Genomic DNA, 12,500 nt, shown 5'->3' on the forward strand with positions numbered 1-12,500 from the left:
AAACTAATTTGCCAAGGTTGATAACCAAATTTGCGTTTGAATCGGTGAATATTTATTTGCTTTTGAAGAATCGGGCATACACTTGCACAACAACAAGATAATTTGAATATCCTGCGCATACGCTGAACGCTCAAAGCATTCAAACTAAGCCAAAGAAAATCCTACAGGTCGCATGGAACATTGGTTTTCAGAAACTTGTAGGCTACAGTCATCCCTCTGTGTGGACACTGATCGACAATTTTCGAAAAGACCAGGCTGTAGTGGCTACAAAAATGCTACAAAACCAACGAGGGCAACCACCAAAGAAGCGGGTGAAGAGGGTGACTTAGCAGATGCAGAACCGCCTTCGGAATCTGTGCCAGGGGTATGCTGCAGGAAGTCAGTGTCTTCCTGACTTTCTAAATGCAGTTGGCCACACCATTAGACTGGACCGGTAAAAGATCATTACTATATATTGATGGGAGAAATTTGTATTGAATTTTATAATTATTAAAAACTAAAATATGAAAGTTTGGATATTGTTTGTGTATCATTGCTGTAACAAACCTGATTGGTAGAAAGATGAGAGTAGTACTCAGAGAAAAATATTCAGATTGGAAGGAGGTGATCAGTGGAGTTCCGCAAGGATCTGTATTGGCTCCAATAATGTTTGCTATTTATGTGAATGACATGGATGATGATGTGCAATGTTACATGAGCTTCTTTGCAGACGACGCTAAATTGTTAATGAAAGTAAAAACCGAAACGGATTGCGAATCACTACAGGAAGACCTGAATAAGGTATGGAACTGCAGTCAGAAATGGGAAGTAGACTTCAATATCAAGTGTAGCATAATTGAGTTTGGAAAAAGTAAAAATAGAATATCAGGACAATATAAAATTGGAACTAAGGAGGTAAAGAATGTGGGATCTGAAAAAGATTTGGGAGTAATTATCTCAAACGACTTGTCCTATGATAAACAAATAAACAAAATTGTCGGAGAATCCTATAACTTGCTAAGATCAATATAAGTGACGTTTACCTATTTGGAAGAAGAAAATATTAAAGAAATATTAGTCACACTCATAAGGCCGAGACGAGAATATGCGGCGACCTTGTGGTCACCCAGAACTAAAATGATATAAGGAAAATTGAAAGAATCCAGAGAGCAACCTCAAAAATGGCTTCAGCATTTTCCTCTGGAGCAAAGAAGAGAGAGAGGCGACCTACTGACCATCTATAGAATCATGAAGGGCACAGAAATACTCTAGAGAGGACTTGTTAAACTGGGACAAGAGAAACACAAGTGGACGTGGAAAGAAACTAAAAAAAAACATAGTTATAGAAGAGATCTGAAGAAGAACAGTTTTCCACATAGAGTGGTGGACACTTGGAACAAACTGGACGAAAAAATAGTGTGTGCAAAAACCATTCATGAATTTAAGAGGAAACTAGACACTACGAGATACAAAGGCGGGACACCACGAGCGTAGCTCCCCTTCCCGTAAAATACAACTAGGTAAATACACACACCGCACAGACACACACACACATATACATGCACACACTCACACACACTCGACATACACGTGTACACACACACACACACACACACACACACACACACACACACACAGACACACACACACACACACACACACACACACACACACACACACACACAGACACACACACACACACACACACACACACACACACACACACACACACACACACACACACACACACACACACACACACACACACACACACACACACACACACACACACAAGAGCATGCCTGCAAAATTACGTGCATATAGTGTCTTCATCACCCCCACCCCACCACACACTTGAGACAAAGTTATGGCATGACAGAGCGCAGCACCTGACGACGTCGACAGCAGGGCGACAGGACTCACCATCACGTATCAAGTCTGAGGAGAAGCTTCTTCAAGGACGGAACGTTGAGCTCTGTGATGCCTCGGACCTCCTTCGCGACACTTTATATAGCAAACCTCTCATAGGATCTACCCGGAAAATGAGATCACCTGAAAATAAATCACCTCCTTTCGGTTGCATGCATGCGCGCGCGCGCACACACACACACACACACACACACACACACACACACACACACACACACACACACACACACACACACACACACACACACACACACACACACACACACACACAAACATACGCACATACACACATAAACACATACAGACACATACAATCTCTTTCGAGTTGAATCTATTATTCTAGTGCGTTGTTTAGTATATTTTGTTTGTGAGAGAAGGAGCCCAGGAAATCTTAACAAGTTTGTCCCCCGGAAATGGAACCATAAATCAGTCAAAATGATAAGCTATATCTTCAGCGTGTGGTATCATGATGAAATCCTACAGTGCCTTCATTTTTCATCATCTTTTCTACAGATAAAAATGTGATCAAAGAATTGTCATTATATTCAATATTGAGTTTGCTAGTATTTCACACAGCTATTCAATGTAATATTTGCTTTATTTCTGGTGTATTTACTCTGTTATGACGACGACATTGCCCTCAGTACCATGTAAGGAATAGGTAAGCCAAGTGGTGCCATAATCAGCGTCGCCGTCGAATGGAGTCATGTTACACGCGCGCGCACGCACACACACACACACACACTCATGGCGCTGTGGTTAGAGCTCTGGCCTGCCACTACGGAGGTCCGGGTTCGATCCTCGCCCGGGGCTGAAATAATATCAGTATCGCAGCGCTGAGGGGTGTTACTCCAACTCTCGTGGGCGGGGAGTTGGGGGTGTGTGTGTGTGCAAGGTCATAGCATTACCCATAGATCGGACCTACGAGCTCTGAGCTCTCTTCCAGGAGGGAAATAGCTGTCGATCACGAGTCGAACACGTGATCCAAAGACCAAGTGAATACAAGTGAATACACACACACACACACACACACACACACACACACACACACACACACACACACACACACATTTAGCTTAAGAAGTAAATTTTACTATATTATCAGAAAATAGAAGAATAAGAAGATTTTTAAGACCAAAAACCTCCTTTGCAATGTGTACAGTGACTACGAGCGTCTTTTGTAGGAGGATACTTCGGAGGTCGAGGTCTTCAGGCCGAAGAACCCTTTCGGAAGTCCAGTCGAGGATTTTTGAAGACACTACGAACCTCAAGAGCTTCTGGCTGTGGGGTACGTTCTCACCACCAACGCAGTGGCCAAAACCTCTTCACATTTTCTCGTGTTTAGACCAGTGACTCCCAAACAATCTTATATGACACACTTTTTGCTTCCAACAGGCCCGCAGTCCCCCCCCCCCCCCACCGCCCACCTGTTCAGTATTTATATTAAATTATGTATTATATATAACTATGTATTATATATTATTTGTATATATATATATATATATATACACTTATTACATAGAAAATGGGTTGAGGTGACTAATAGAATTATACTTTACACGTATGTAACGGCAGATTTTTTTTAATGATTTCATTATTCTTACTTCGCAATTACTTTTACCTATGAGCCGATGACTTCACGCCCCCTATGTATCCCTCACGCCTCCCTAGGGGTGGTGCGTCCCCTAGTTTGGAAATCACTAGACAAAGATGCCCTGGACACGAAGTTTTCGAGGAAGGAGGAAGAGGTGGGAGAGTAGAGGAAAGGGGGGGGGGGCGGTGTTGACAGGTCCGTGGAGCCTTCGTGGTTGCAGGGTGTGTGTGTGTGTGTGTGTGTGTGTGTATGTGTGTTTGTGTGTGTGTGTGTATGTGTGTTTGTGTGTTTGTGTGTGTGTATGTGTGTGTGTGTGTATGCGTGTGTGTGTGTGTGTGTGTGTGTGCGTGTGTGTGTGTGTTTGTGTGTGTGTGTGTGTGTGCGTGTGTGTGTGTGTGTGTGTGTGTGTGTGTGTGTGTGTGTGTGTCTGTGTGTGTGTGTGTGTGTGTGTGTGTGTCTGTCTGTGTGTGTGTGTGTGTGTGTGTGTGTGTGTCTGTCTGTGTGTGTGTGTGTGTGTGTGTGTGTGTGTGTGTGTGTGCATGTATGTGTGCGTATGTGTGTGTGTGTGTGTGTGTGTGTGTGTGTGTGTGTGTGTGTGTGTGTGTGTGCATGTATGTATGTGTATGTGTGTGTGTGTGTGTGTGTGTGTGTGTGTGTGTGTGTGTGTGTGTGTGTGTGTGTGTGTGTGTGTGTGTGTGTGTGTGTGTGTGTGTGTGTGTGTGTGTGTGTGTGTGTGTGTGTGTGTGTGTTCGTTCTTTCTTTTTTTGTAATGTTGCATTTTCCTGTTAGGCATGCTTCTAACATGTCACACTCACGACAGAAGGACAGATAGTCCCCGGGAAGTAGGATTTTTTTTTTCTCTCTGGTGGAAGTGTTGTTTTTCCTGGTAGTCAAGTTGCCAGCATCCACCCTGGCCCAGAGGTCGTTCAAAGGTGATCTTTGAAAAGTCATCTATTTAAGAGGTTTCTTTTTGGAGCATGAAAATGAAAATACCTGGTGTGTGGACAATGATGGTGGTGGTAGTGGGGTGTACTTAGTTCTAGAGAAGACCTTCGACAAAGTACTTTGCAGTCAACAACTACAGAAACTGGAACCTATTGGAACACTAGGAGGTAAGTGGACGATGGTGAGGGACTTTGTAAAAGTACTTCACAGCCGAAAGCCATAGAAACTAGAGCATACTGGATCACTAGGAGGCATGTGGACTATGATGGGGTGAGAGGAATGTGTGTACCTAGATCTGGAGAAGGCTTTCGACAAAGTACTTCACGGTCGACAACTATAGAAACTAGAACCTATTGGAGTGGGAGATTGATGTATGCACCCAGATCTGGAGAAGGCCTCCAACAAAATACTTCACAGTCAGACAACTATAGAAACTAGAAACTTTTGGAACACTAAGAGGTAATCTTAGTGAATGAACGCGGGGATGCAAGATGCATTATGCACACGCTCATGGTTCCTGACGGTAGAATTTCATGAACGAATTCAATTACCTATGAGTAAAATTGAAAGGGATATATCGTGACATTCAAGACGAGGTAGAGTTCTGATGGCAACTATCAATATGCAACGTCCAATATCATTCACGGCAGTGGTCCCCAAACTTTTGTGAACTGAGGGCCGCTTCCCTTGTCTTAATACAATGGCGACGCAAAAAATGAAATGAAATAAAATAGAATAAATAACTAAACAAATAAAATAAATAGAATAAATAAATAAATAAATGAAATAAATAAATAGATAAACAAATCAATCAATCAATCAATCAATCAATAGAATAATAATGATAATGATAACAATAACACTGGTCAACAAAATTTATTAAAATACCTGTCCCACAAGCAAAAGGAGGTGAACTTGATAGAATTTTTTCTGCTGATTTCAAATATGTTTTCAGAATTTTTCTATCAGGCATAGTTTTTCTGTGATAGCATATTAAATTTTAAACAATTATAACTAATAAATGAGGCTGATATTTCAATGAAACTTACCTTTAAAATGTAGAAATGTATGATTTTCGAGTGTATTTTGCTTCTGGGAGATCCCTTTTTAGTGTCCAACAGTAATCAGCCAACATTGAAGAGCTCCACTTCCCTTGATACCGGGTTTCCATGTTCAGAATGTCCTGGTGAAACCTCTCACTGGACTCGTCACTGATGGCACCAAGATTTGCAGGGAAGAAGTCCAAGTGACAGTCTAGAAAATGGATTTTTAGGCTCACATTGCACCCCAAGGCCTTGTAGGATGTCAGTAGCTTTTTTACGACTTCAGAATAGTTATTTGCTTCGTGATTCCCCAAATACTTTGAGCAAACTTTCTTAAATGACAGCCATGCAGCTTTTTTATGATCATATAGCTCTTCATAAAAATTCTGGTCTCTCATCAGCTTCCTAATATGTGGTCCAGTAAAAATACCTTCTTTGATTTTTGCGTCGCTTACTCTAGGACACTTATTTGTCAAATATGTGAATCCTTTTTCAGTCCTATCCATACTTGTAAAAAAAAATCATCAACCCTAGCTTAATATGCAAAGGAGACATAGATTTTCTCTGAATCAACAAGAAGAGAAATGACAATATTTTTTTCTCCTGGGGACAGAGATACTTTCGGCCACACATTCTTTTCATAATGATTTTTCTTATCCCGACTGTCCCACTCACAGAGAAAGCAACAAAATTTTGTGTAACCCAGCTGCATTCCAAGTAAAAGTGCAAAACTCTTTAGGTCACCACAGATATTCCACTTATGTTCTCCATACTTAATTTTTTGCAATAGAAGCTTCATACTCTCATATGTTTCCTTCATGTTAGCTGCTGGATCCAGAGGAACAGAAGGAAAATGATTTCCTTTGTGGAGCAAAACAGCTTTCAGGCTCACTTTTGAAGAGATGATAAACAATCGCCACTAATTTCTATCATATTTATGGCTAATTTCCTCCATAACAGAATATACATCATTGCAAAACACCACACCATCCACAAGTGAGAAAAACTGTTCAAAATTACAATGTCGCTGACGATAAAAACTAACTTTGGATTCTTTCTGGAGAAGATTCTAGCCCTTTAACCTGGAAGCAAGATGCTCACATTGTTTTTTGTGACAAGTTTAAATCCCTCACAAAATCATTCAGATCTCCCTGACTCAATAAATGTGGTTCACTTGAAGAACAGATTGGCTGAAAGTGCATAATACTCTCAGATAATGTTGCCAAACTCGGTGTTGCCAACCAATTGATTGAAATCTATCCCACGTAACACGTAAGGTAACACACCGTGGAACACAAAAACTGTGGGTGACGGAAAAATTGGACATTATTTTTGGATTCTGTATGCAAAAACATATAAGATAAAGCTATTGTTTTCCTTGGGACAAATTCTTTGTTGACCAGTGTAATAATGATAATGATAAGTAAATAGATAAATAGATAGATAAATAAATAAAGTAATAGAAGGATAATGCACACGGGTTTTTCCTGACAAACACAAGCTGCAATTATAATAATCTCTCTGGTGCACATTCACGGATGGTAGAGTTCTGAGGGCACCATGGCGCTCGCATGCTAAGGATTGGGGACCACTGATCCATGCGATTGGCAAATGAGTCTATCGGGCTCATAGCGTGCTGGTGGCGTCATCGGAAGTGTGCTTGTCTCACATTCGCTTAGATGTAGGTACGAGTCCCGCACTTCTTTCCGATTCATAGCATGGACTATCATCTGCTCGAAAAGGTACAAATACATAGGTCAAAGGTAACGACTTTGGCCGCCGGTACGCGTCTCCTGACGCCGGCTCTAGCCTTTTTAATATATACATATATATATATTATATATACATATATATATACATTATATATACATATATATATATTGTATATGCATATATATATATATATATATACATATATATATTGTATATATATATATATATATATATATATATATATAGTCAGGGTAATCAATAGGTCGTAAGTCAGAGAGAGAAGTTAGTCACCAATAACCAGCGCTTCTATCCTTGGGAATCCTTTCGCACTGAAGGAGTCATATAGGCGGTATGAGTTTTTCTAAAGAGGGCAATAGCAGAAATGAGGAATAGCAGAAGTTCAAAGTAATCATCATTCTTACTTGAGGAAAGATAATATCAAATCATAAAAGAATGTTATGTATACTACTACTACTACTACTACTACTACTACTACTACTACTACTACTACTACTACTACTACTACTACTACCACTACTACTGCTACTGCTACTACCACTACTACTACTACTACTACTACTACTACTACATTGAATGAGAATCAGACAAGAAACAATGGTCTCAAACTGTCCGGAAATAGATTCAATTTGGAAGTAGGTAGAAACAACTTTGCCAACCGTGTAGTTAATGAATGGAATAAACTTCCTGCACAGGTAGTGCAATGTAGTTCAGTTCGAAGCTTTAAGAATCATTTAGATAAATACCTAAGTAAGATGCTGTAATTATTATAATTTATGTTATATTATTTGTTTTTGTTTTGTTATAATTTGTCTGTCTGATTTTCATTTATTATTAGTTATATGTCAATTTATTATCATTTACTATTTACCTGTTTGTGTTATTCAACTATACCAATGCATTTATTTATGTATTTTAATTGTTATTTACATTGTTATAGTTTTAATTTATTATTATGATTTTTTTTTTTTTTTTTTTTTTTTTTTTTTTTTTTTTTTTTTTTTTTTTTTTTTTTTTTTTTTTTTTTTTTTTTTTTTTTTGCATCCGACCTAGATATGGATCAAAAGGTCTCCTGTCGGCATGCTTTGCCTTTGTAATCCTTACTATTACTTCTACTACTACTACTACTACTACTACTACTACTACTACTACTACTACTACTACTACTACTACTACCACCACTACTGCTGCTAATGCTATTACTAGTACTTCAACTGCCAAGACTACTTTTGTTACTTTTACCGCTACTACCTCTTCTTCTGCAACTGCCAAGACTACTTTTGTTACTTTTACCGCTACTACTACTTCTTCTGCTACTGCAAATGCTACTAATACTGCTACTTCTACTCTCGCTATTAATCTGTTTTTAGTAGGGCAGGGAGAGGCAACAACGGTTTGACCTTGGTATGCCCTCGTGGACAAATCCTTGGGAACGGGAATATCATATCAGAAGCCTCTTTTTCCTGGTGGAGGAAGAGGAGGACGGAAGGGAAAAACCCAACGAGAGTCTCTTCATCATGGTGGAGGAAGAGGAGGACGGTCTTATCGCTATATAAATAAGTGTCAGGCCACTCCAGCACACAATATCATCCTTCCTCCAAGACTCTTCTTGTTGAAAAACAAACACCATGGTGAGTACCTTGAGGCTGACCAGTGCCTTCTTGTCTGTATTTCAGAGTGCCCTCTTCTAGGGAACTTTAATTCAGATGCTATTTCAATATGCACAATCAAATTTGAGTCTGGTCTCTGGAAGCGAACAATATTTTTAGTTGCTAGTTTAGTTTATGACTTCTTCTGCAACGATTCACTTGTTGTGACGCCACATAGGTGCGGTCTAATTGCAAAATAGTGGTGATGGTCCATATACTAATAACCTGCCTTCTTTGTTGAAAAAGTGTAACGGAAACGGATCTAGATGAAAACTGATCTGGTAAGCATTTAGATAACTAGAGACCTAGTAAATTATCAAAATTCCAGAACTTTTCAAAATCCCAAAACTTACCAAAAGCCCAGAACAATACTTCGTCAAAAAACGTTGAATATGACTCGTCAAGTTCGTGAAGTTCCCACGTGGTTAGGTTTTGTTAGCAACTAGTGTCTTCAAAATCCACGTCATGAAGATTTTCAGTAGAAAAATGAGTGATGCTTATCTACAGGAGGAGTGATTTCGTTTAACCTAACTATATTTCACTCTGAAGGATGCGAGTGTTTTTTTTTTCTTTCTATTCAGGATGGATTTTTTTTTTAGAGTTCGTGGTACGTAAAGTAGTGGGTCTTGTGCGAGTTCCCTCCACAGTACGTGGCACTTAGTTTTGTTTTCTGGCTGTCGGTACCAAGCTCTTCGTGAAGCTACGTGTGATCTTTTCGGTACCAAAGGGGTTGACTGCTAGCTTACTTAAACGACTGGAGCGAGATCTTCTTCTATCTTGACTGGGTCCCGCGTGATCGTTCAACCCTGTTGGCTGCGATCCTGGTTGCCTCTGGGTCTTCAGTACTGTTGACCCTTGTGTCGGGGAAGGCATTCTGGTTTAACCAGCACAACGGTGATCAATTAAATGCACTTGTACTCGTATCCCAGACTTAGTCTACGCTCGGCCACAGCAAGTCTCTTATGTTTGCTCACGTGGATCTTCTGTAATACACATCCGATTGTAAAATTGGTGCCATATATGTGTAAGGAGAAACCTGTTTTATCTATACTTGAAAGTAATCCTCAGCTGCGTGTATTTCTAGGCATGACTTGGGTTTGTTGAGTTTTTGGCTTCTGCATGAATGCTGGAACTTAGTCTGCATGTGTTTTTGCGGTAGGAATATGTGCACTAGAACTTTGATACCTGAAGCTAGGAGTCCGATTAAAGAGTAGCTAACTAGTTCTCTCAGTTGTGTGCCATAAGAAAGAACAAGGCAGGTGTGTGATGAGGAGTCAGCTTTGATGGTTATGATGGTGAATAAACACCTAAATGCAATAATCCTGGTTGATGAATATATCACGTGAAAAATTAAACAAGGTAATACTGTTACTGTACTTAGCAATCTTTCTCGGAAAGTCAGTATTCATTTAAACTACCTTGGAAGAATATAGAAATAATAGGTTTCGCCAGCATGTGTTTCTGTCTTGGAAAACAAAATTAGATATTGCGGAGAGCTCTAATTTGATCGCCATGGGGTTTATCTGTGACTTAAACCATTCAACACATGATACGTTTCTTGTGCCTTTCTCCAATCTTAGTGTGCATCTTATCTTTCGGCAGGCGAATTGGAAGCATCTGGTTGTTGTGCTGGCCGTCCTGTCAGCGGTGCTGGTCATGGAAGTCCAAGGAAGCGCTCTGGCCGATCCAGAGGCTCTGGCTGATCCAGGGGCTAGGGCTGATCCAGAGGCAAGCCCCGGCCACGGTCACAATTATTGCTGGGGTCGGCTCTGCAGACTTCCAATATGTTGGGGAAAATGCTATCACTATCACCATCACCATCATTAGCGGGTTAAATGTAACTTCATCTACATACCTGGAGGCCAGGACATCTTTATGATTATGATGAGGCATAAATATAAATGAACTCATTCGACATATTACTATGATATTGTTGATCTTTTTTAGGCAGTGGCATTCGTTTTTCTCCAAACTTGTCGCTCCAACAGGCGAGACCAGAATTACATTACTGTGGTCTTCCAGCTTGAAATCAACAACACTAATTATTTCTGCTTTAGATGGTTATTAACACTGTCAAGTTTTGTTCAAGTTGTTATGTCTTAATAGACTGAATAAATCCAGGCATTTTAGAGGTGTATAATTTCCCCCAGTAAACATCCTTTTGAGGCCAAATTCAATCAGGAGTATTATGGCAAGTCACGATATCCCTGAGTATCGTGCGAGAATAGGAGAGGAGATGAATTTTTTCTAAAGCTAAACGACAACAACTTTACAAACGGTCATGAGAAGGAAAACACTGCTGCTGCATTTGGTGTCTGCAAAAATTTATCCAGGGGAAAGGGAAAACAAAGTTGCAAGAACAGCATGCATTTATTTTACAGGAGAAACGAACATATTGCATGTCACACAACACATATGTGGGAGAGGAAAGATAGAAAATACTACTTTTCACTCACTGGAACCTCTCAGCCTCACAGTTGCCATCAAAGGTCCTTGGGGTTTCCTGTAAAATTTCCTTTGGACTTTTGTCCATATTGTATTACTGTGGGTCCGTTTCTGTGTCACCGGCAGGTAGAAGATTGAGGAGGGGAGCAGTTACCGCTTGTCAATTATCCTTATGTTAAAACGTGGAGAAAAGCAAGCTGATATCAAGGTGGAGACCTAATGTCAGCGCCACATGGTTGCAATCCCAGATGGAGGTGCTGATGGATTTTGAAGACGAGCAGCAGGGAGAAATTCTAACCGACGTACCTACAAAGGATTAAAGGATTGCAAAGGCGGGGCATGCCGACAGACCTTTTGGTCTATAAATAGGTCGGGTGTGGAAAAATTGTAATAATGAGAAATAAACATACAGCAAGCTGCCGATTTTATACTCCCTCTGAAGACTAACCCCCTCCAGGAGCAACAAGCCCTTAGACAGCAGCAGCTCCACGAACAAGTGCAACATGTCCAGCTAGCTAATCAGCGCCTATGACCAGTAACCCGAGCAGTAGTAACTCAGGCTAGAGTTTCCAGACAAAATCCCACCCTCTTGGCTCCCGGACAAAATCCCACCCTCTTGGCTCCCAGACAAAATCCCACCACCCTGGCTCCCGGACAAAATCCCAACCTCTTTGGCTCCCGGACAAAATCCCAACCTCTTTGGCTCCCGGACAAAATCCCATCATCCTGGCTCCTGGACAAAATCCCACCCTCTTGCCTCCCGGACAAAATCTCATGCTGCCCCTCTCGGCCAATGAGGGGCCAGTATTCCGTCTAAGCTAGACAGGCTGAACTGTTACACCGCCTTATAAGCCAGCCCACCCAACCAGCGGTCATTATTCCTTGGAAGATCTTTCAACATAGCAGAGCATCCTAACAAAGCAATACTGACCCGAAAACGCCTCACGACGAGGCGAAAAACTATAGTTTCGGTGGAGCTAATAGTTGTTCAATAATATCACCATGCAAAAATACACCAGTTGGCATACACTGCGTATGTTCTCTTGAGAGTCATGAATGACTATTTCCAGTTCCTCTCAGTTGCTAATAGGAAAGCATTCTCCAAATTAAAGAATACAGTCTTGAAGATTGTTAAAGCAACTAGTGCAGTTGATTTCATCCAGATTTGCCTTGGAGAAAACCTGT

At 40.6% G+C, this 12,500-nt stretch overlaps 1 protein-coding gene and 1 long non-coding RNA gene across 2 annotated transcripts in view; one reads left to right on the forward strand and one right to left on the reverse strand.

Moving 5' to 3' along the window:
- The window catches only part of LOC143028975 (uncharacterized), a 19,448-nt gene extending 17,438 nt beyond the window's left edge, over positions 1 to 2,010 (reverse strand). The window contains exon 1 of the mRNA XM_076191324.1: positions 1,903 to 2,010. The gene's annotated coding sequence lies outside the window, so the exon portion shown is untranslated. The remainder of the gene's footprint in view (positions 1 to 1,902) is intronic.
- Positions 2,011 to 3,181: 1,171 nt separating this feature from the next.
- LOC143029313 (uncharacterized) lies at positions 3,182 to 10,999 on the forward strand. The gene is made up of 3 exons (XR_012966816.1): positions 3,182 to 3,196; positions 8,592 to 8,852; positions 10,473 to 10,999. It is a non-coding gene; the product is annotated as an uncharacterized LOC143029313 (long non-coding RNA).
- The last annotated feature ends 1,501 nt before the right edge of the window (positions 11,000 to 12,500 follow it).

This window comes from Oratosquilla oratoria, chromosome 10 (assembly GCF_046742065.1).
Source record: "Oratosquilla oratoria isolate Oo_2021 chromosome 10, ASM4674206v1, whole genome shotgun sequence".
Lineage (NCBI taxonomy): Eukaryota > Metazoa > Arthropoda > Malacostraca > Stomatopoda > Squillidae > Oratosquilla > Oratosquilla oratoria.